This window comes from Stegastes partitus, unplaced genomic scaffold (genome assembly GCF_000690725.1).
Source record: "Stegastes partitus isolate 25-593 unplaced genomic scaffold, Stegastes_partitus-1.0.2 Scaffold372, whole genome shotgun sequence".
Classification (NCBI taxonomy): Eukaryota; Metazoa; Chordata; class Actinopteri; family Pomacentridae; genus Stegastes; species Stegastes partitus.
In genome coordinates this window covers 291269-297989 of record NW_007578103.1, presented here as the reverse complement: position 1 = coordinate 297989, position 6721 = coordinate 291269, and positions in this window count along the sequence as shown.

Sequence of the window (6721 nt, the reverse complement as noted above, 5' to 3'; positions counted from 1 at the left end):
ACTTGAAGCAGGTCACAATTGAGAACACCCACACACATGCAGGGATAACAAACTCCAAGCAGATTGTGTATTTACAGTGAAGAGCTTCCTGCTGTAAGGTGACAGTGCCAACCAATAATGTCTACAATGATGGCAAATGAATGTACCGCAGAGTCTGTACAACTGTTGTATAAAGGTGTGTGATAACTTTCAATTTAAAACGATATTCCTTGTAAGCAGACGTTTGGACATGGCACAATAGGAAAAGCACACGTGTGCAGTTTGTATTAGCTATGTCGCTACCTCAGATTAACAGTCCTACATTTGTTAATTTGTTGTAATACTACAGTGAGATGCTGTGAAAAAAGCACATAAATAAAATTGTGCCTTGCTATAGTCATATAATTCACACAGAAAGAATAAAAGCAGCCTAATTGAAATATAATTCTATGACCAGTGATTCCTTCATCTCATGGCTGGAGGTTGGGTCCATAAAATATGTTTAAAGAAAAAAAAAAAGAGTACACATCTACATTGAAATGTAAATACCACCATGACATTAATTCAGTTCAATTCAATTCAAATAACTGTATTTATCCCCTAGGGGCAATTATATATGCATATATATATATATATAGACCTTACTGGTTGCTGGATAACATTTAGGCCCACTTATTTTTTAATATCTATCTAAATGCAAATTAATAGCTCAAAAAGTTGCCTCTTTGTTTTTCTAAAACAGCAAAAATAGCATCCAGTATGCAAATTTTCTTGCCTGTCCTATAATTCTGAAAAACAGCAACAACAACAACAACAACAACAACAACACATGAACAGGTCATATTCATGTGTCAGGTCATGGACAGGTCATGGACAACTTCCGCCCGCCATCTTGGAAAAAAAATGTCATTAATTTGGTGAGAGTCACACCTGGGACGGTTTTTATTTTATTCTTGTTGAACAGAAGAGTGCGGAGCTTCCTTAGGTTTGCTTGAATAATTAAAAATAAATAAATCAGTAAATATTATTCAAAAGGCACAAATTAGTTTGAACATTATCGATCATCCCTCGTTTTTTAAATGCGGGGTCACTGCCACGGTAAGGCGCTACCTGGAGGACAGCTAGCTGTCAAACATGATGCTAACGTGGACAAAAAAAACGGACACAAAGATTTACAAGTCTGGAGACAGCAAGAGTCCCGTGAAGGAGGAGGAGAAGGACGCCACAAGAAACTCTTCAAAAGTTTGAAACAGAAGTGAAATCGACAACAGTAAGTAACCGCCTGTTTTTATTCCACGTGTTGTGTGTTAGCCGCCGTGCTAGCCTGCTTCAAGCTTCTTCCTTTTTATTTATTTTTTTGCAGGGCTTCCACTTTAGCCTGTTGCTTTGAATTGACAGTGTGTTGGCGAAATGTGTGTTCCTGAATATCTGTATTGCGGTTGTTATTGGTGTCATGTTTGTGGTCTCTGTGAGGCTTAATGCACTTAACTGTTCCTCTGAATGTTTGGCATTTACTTCCTGCAAGGTTAATTTGCTGAGGGCTCTGTTTACTGTTTCGCTCAATAGTGGTGATGTTCAAGCGAAGAACTGCATGTAAGATGTTAATTTATGAAATTAGAGCAGTTTTTTGAATCTGAAAAACATGATTCTAATATACGCTGCTGCCATTTCACTGTGTACACAAACACAAATTAAGCTAATGAAGTGCAGTTTTTGTTCATGTTGTTAAATGGAGGTATTTAGTTCAGAGTGCACTCATCAGGAAGACATTGAGGGGAACCAAGTGAGGTTGGAGGGGTAATGAGAGGCTTATTTTTATTTTAGGATTAATCTAAAGAAGCTTTAATACAAATAATTCCATCATATAAAGCGGGAATCTGTGTGGAACAGCTGACCTGTCAGGTGTGATTTATTATCAGATCCTTTGTTAATGAAGTTTACCGCTGCTGTACCATGTGTGTGAATGCGTGCATCACTCTCAGTTTAAAGAGACACTTATTGTTTCTGCTGCTGGAGAGAACCTGACTCACGACCGGCTTCTTCAGTCTTCAGCAGGTGTACTAACATCTCAGTACATTTATTGACAGTTGAAGGACTTTTGTTTAAGATTCAGACATGAATTTAACACATTTCAGTTCTGCTTGAGTCACATTCATAATTGTATTTTGACAGACATTTCAATCTATTTTGTAATATGTGCCCTTGTGTGGTAGAGTGCTACCTGGACACAAATTGAGGCTTCATAAGCCTTGGCTGGGGCGCCTTGTGATGGTGTGTGATATTGAAATACCGAAACCACCCTGATGACCACATGAAACATCACTGATGAGACGTCCAGCTGCATTGAGATGATGTGTTGTATGTTAAAAGACAGCCTTGCCACAGAATGTGACGTTACGCCTGAGTGTTTAGTCAACTTCACGTTATTTTTGGACATTGTAGATTGTGCTGCTATTAAATTATATTGTCCTACATTGATAGGTGCTTTTGATAATTGAAATTAACTTAAAAAAAATAAGGCACACTCTTCAACAAAAGCTTATTTTAACCTTCACAAAGGCAGGGCTATTATAGTTAGCTAGTATAGATCCACAGTTCAGTTTGTTTTGATCACTACAAGACTTGAACTAGTCTCTCTTCTCTGTGCCTATGTGAACAAGAAACAAATTTAAACATTGCAGCATGTTCATTGACAGAGGACATTAGATATAGAAGACTGATTAAAGGCTTCAGTGTTTTTGGGGTAATGCTGGGTGTAAAGTTTATAGTTAGCCTGCAAAGACATTGGCCCAAAGCTTCCTTTAGCTTCCTTAAAGAGCTACATGAACCATTTTTAACTGGACCTCGAGTACCCATGAACTGCTTTTATATTTGCTTTAAAGAACGCTGGAAAAAGAAGGCCAAAAGGTTCAAATTCTTCTACAAGAAGACCTTGATCTTTTGCAGCACGAAGCCTTCTGCATAGCTGATCTAGGCCACACTACTAAGCAGCCAACTCTGCGATATGCCATTGTGAATCGTGGCCCTTTAAAAATGCATGCTCGCTCTTGGCTCTGTATCTTTAATGAGGTGTGTCTGAAATATTTGATAGCCTTGTGCTCATTTGAAAAACAAATACGTTTATTTTCATTAATATTTGATACGGAAATGAATATATGTAAAACACATACATTAATTAGTCTGTTTTGATCAATTGTCTCTGTCGAATGCAGACCGTGTATTTCCGCACTGTAACTCCCCACAGGCTACATCGGTGCATATCATTCTCTGGTGCTTTGGAGCAAAACCATTTAATTTTCAAAGTGGAATTTAGCATCTTTTAAGACTGTGCACACTCACAGAAATTATCAATTTTCGCTCAGTAGCAAGACAGATTTGTAAAACGGATGTTATATTAAAATGTGTTTTTTTTGAGGGATGAAAGAACAGGAAAGCAAAGATGACAAATGTGGCATTGCAGAAAGTAACCGATAAGGGAGTACAGACTTTGCCTTGAAGGCACACAATCAGAGCTGGAGCTGCATGTCAGGTTACTGAAGTCAGGGAATTTGGGGTGTTTGGCAATCAAATACTTTTGAATGTAAGTATATAATAATCACATTAAATAACCGTGTCACCAATGAGTTCATTCAATTATTAAAACTAGTAAAACCAAAATAGAGGTTGTGTTGGGGGACTCACACTCATGATGTTGGCAGACAGTAAAGTTCTGGTTGAGTTTTGTACTGTGAACTTATCAGAACATGTGAAGAAAGAAGTCTTACTGTGCTCTCTTGTAGTAATGCACACTCTTGCGCTATTTGACAACCACAATTAAATCCTCAAACTGCATCTGTGCTGTTGACTTCATTCCCTGCTTAAACTTCAGCTGACACTTTTGACCTAATCTTTTAAACTTTAACTTGCACAAATGTCTTCCAGGACCACCAGTTCTGAGAGCTGACACTTAGAACTCAAGTGATCAAAGGGTGAATAAATAAACTGACCTCTCTTAATAGCTTTAACCCCAGAAGACACTGTTTTGCATCTTTGCTTATCGTCATCTTCAGTACAATTTGTGTGTGCATTGACACGCAACTACTAAAATGAAAAAGATGCAGTGATGCAGTCTTTTTCCTCCCCACTAGATGGTGATGTAATTCTACACGAGTGGCACAGCAGTACATACAATGACCACAAGGGTGCAGTCCCAATACATCAATCTCTCACATGCCACTGGTTGGCTGCAGTGTTGAGAAGTGTGATGTATTCTCTCTGGCAGCACCTTGGACAGCGCCAATCTGGTGAGTCATTCTGCCACTGTATTCAGGATGTTTGGATTCAGCAGCAGAGGCCGTGCAGTAATTAATAACCACATATTTACGTTTGTGAAACAAGGAGAGGGGGGAAAATGGAGCTTGTTTAACTTCCCTGTCACTCAACTCCACCTAATTCAGTGAGGAGAGACTGAAACAAGGAAAAGGTGTTTCTGATTGCACCAGCAAAAGCTGACTGCAACTTGACTTGGCACGTGGAAGTGTTTCATTTTTTGCTTGCTACATAAACTGAAGCATATTTCTTTCAAACACCTTCGCTAAGATGACAGTGACTTTAATGTTGTTTGTTTATATCAGAAATGGTTGACACAGCTCTCAGATGTCTTGCCAGAATAACATGGACGCCTATTGAAAAAGAGCTGAGGACGGGGAATCGCATATTTTAAAAGCCCCTTTTATGTGGTGCAGTCGTTTGGCATAGAACAGCTTTATGTGGGTGAATCTTATTGTGCAGTGCTAGCTTTCTGCCCTTGGCTTCATCGCAGGGAGCTCAGCCAGTGTTGATGAGTGCGAGTAGATGGTGAATGACAGGCGGAGACACTGCCAGTCAATCAGCAGGGTTGTCTGGCCCCTCTCCTTCACTCTCTAGGGGAGAAGATATGTGTCATCTTCCCATGAGGCATCTCACCACGGCACTGCCTCCATCCTCCCTTTACTCTGCCAAGTCCTCCCTGCCCTACTCTGCTTCTGCATGTTAGTTTGTCTACACCATTCATCCCCACTGGCTTATTTCTTCTCTTCTCTTCTCTTCTCTTCTCTTCTCTTCTCTTCTCTTCTCTTCTCTTCTCTTCTCTTCTCTTCTCTTCTCTTCTGAAACAGCAAGAAAGCAGCAGAGGAGTGTTTTCTGTTTAGTGGACTGACCCTCATCTATTTGCTTGTTGAGAAGGGGGCTTGATTAGGCTCAAACTACTTTTCCTATTTTAGCGCGCTTGTCAGCAACCATATCATACCCCAAGCACCCCTAAGCAGCCATGAAAGGCCAATCTTTCCTGACACAGCATGTGTGGTAAGTGTCTGTTTTAACAAGCACTGCAACTAATTAGCTGTGTTTGAGCTCTCTATCCATTAGCAGTTAGGGTCACACCGTTCCAGCAGACAGGTGTGTTGACTTACTTGTTTTTCATTTTCTGTGATATCTTTCTGTGCGTCTCTCTTTACCTTCAGCTCTGTTGTGCTCTCTGTGATTCGCAGCAGGCATCTTGTGTCATGTGAGCATGCTCTCCACTTCAGCACGCATCTGATTAGTTTTGCAAACCAGTGTGACACAAACGCGCATCACATGTGCTATCTAATTAGCACCCATGCATTGTTCCTTTTTTACCCGTGAAGAAGTAAGATGTGGGAAAATTAGGTCTGACCTCTTGAAATAAATGAGTATGCACTCACATTCACACATGCGGTATACAGAAAAACATGCATCGATTAAATGTAATTTACTGAAGTATATGTCGCAAGGCAGCAGATAACAATACAATATGGATTGAGATTCCTAATTGATGAACTAGTTGCTTGGTCTATGAACATCAGAAAACTTATAAAAAAAAAGGTGTTACAGTATCCTGAAGCAAAAAGTTAAATCTCTTGTCTGACCAACCAGTTCAAGGAACAAAATCTATTTAGCCAAAGAAAAGTGTTTTTAAGAACCTGTAGCTGGCAAATGTGTGACATCTTCACTTCGAAGATAACTTACATTGATCTCTGATTCCCAGAATAGTTACCATTAAAATTTGTATCCAAGCAACTATTTGATTATTTGAGTTGCTGCTACAGTTTATATATATGTAGGGTAATAAGGAAGAGCTTCTGTGTGGACTGTCTACAGGGTTATATTGGAGGGGAAGATCCATCTAAAATGTAATTACACATTGTACATATATTATGTGAACAATACAAATATTTGGATTATATTGAGATAAATCAGTATAATTGGTTTGGTGTGTGAAACAAAAAGTAAACAAAACACCAAATACTGCAGATAGTTAAGAGTGGTATTAGAAAGATGTTTGTTGCCACAAACTCTCTGAAGCACCAATGGTGAGTAAATATTCAAGGGTGGGCTCCAGGCTCCATTTGCATTGCATGAATATACTTACATTTCTCACACCTCAAACAATGTTCCAACTTATATATATATATATTAACTGTGCTTCTCTCTGGTATACTGGTGTTTCCATGAGAGATCACCTTTTCGGGGTCAGCTGTCAAAACAATCTCCAGAGATGGCGTCAGTATCCCCAGTGTAATCTGTTCTGGCAGACAGCTGATCCCTGCTGAGTGAAACGGCTGCCAAGGAATCTGGTCTGAATGCCAACACTCCCCCCTAGTCTCTCACTGACAACAAGCGAGCCAAGTCCATCTCTGGGGTCAAACTGCTAATCAAAACAAAAGCATTAGCTATTCTTCTGCAACGTACAACAAATGGTCCT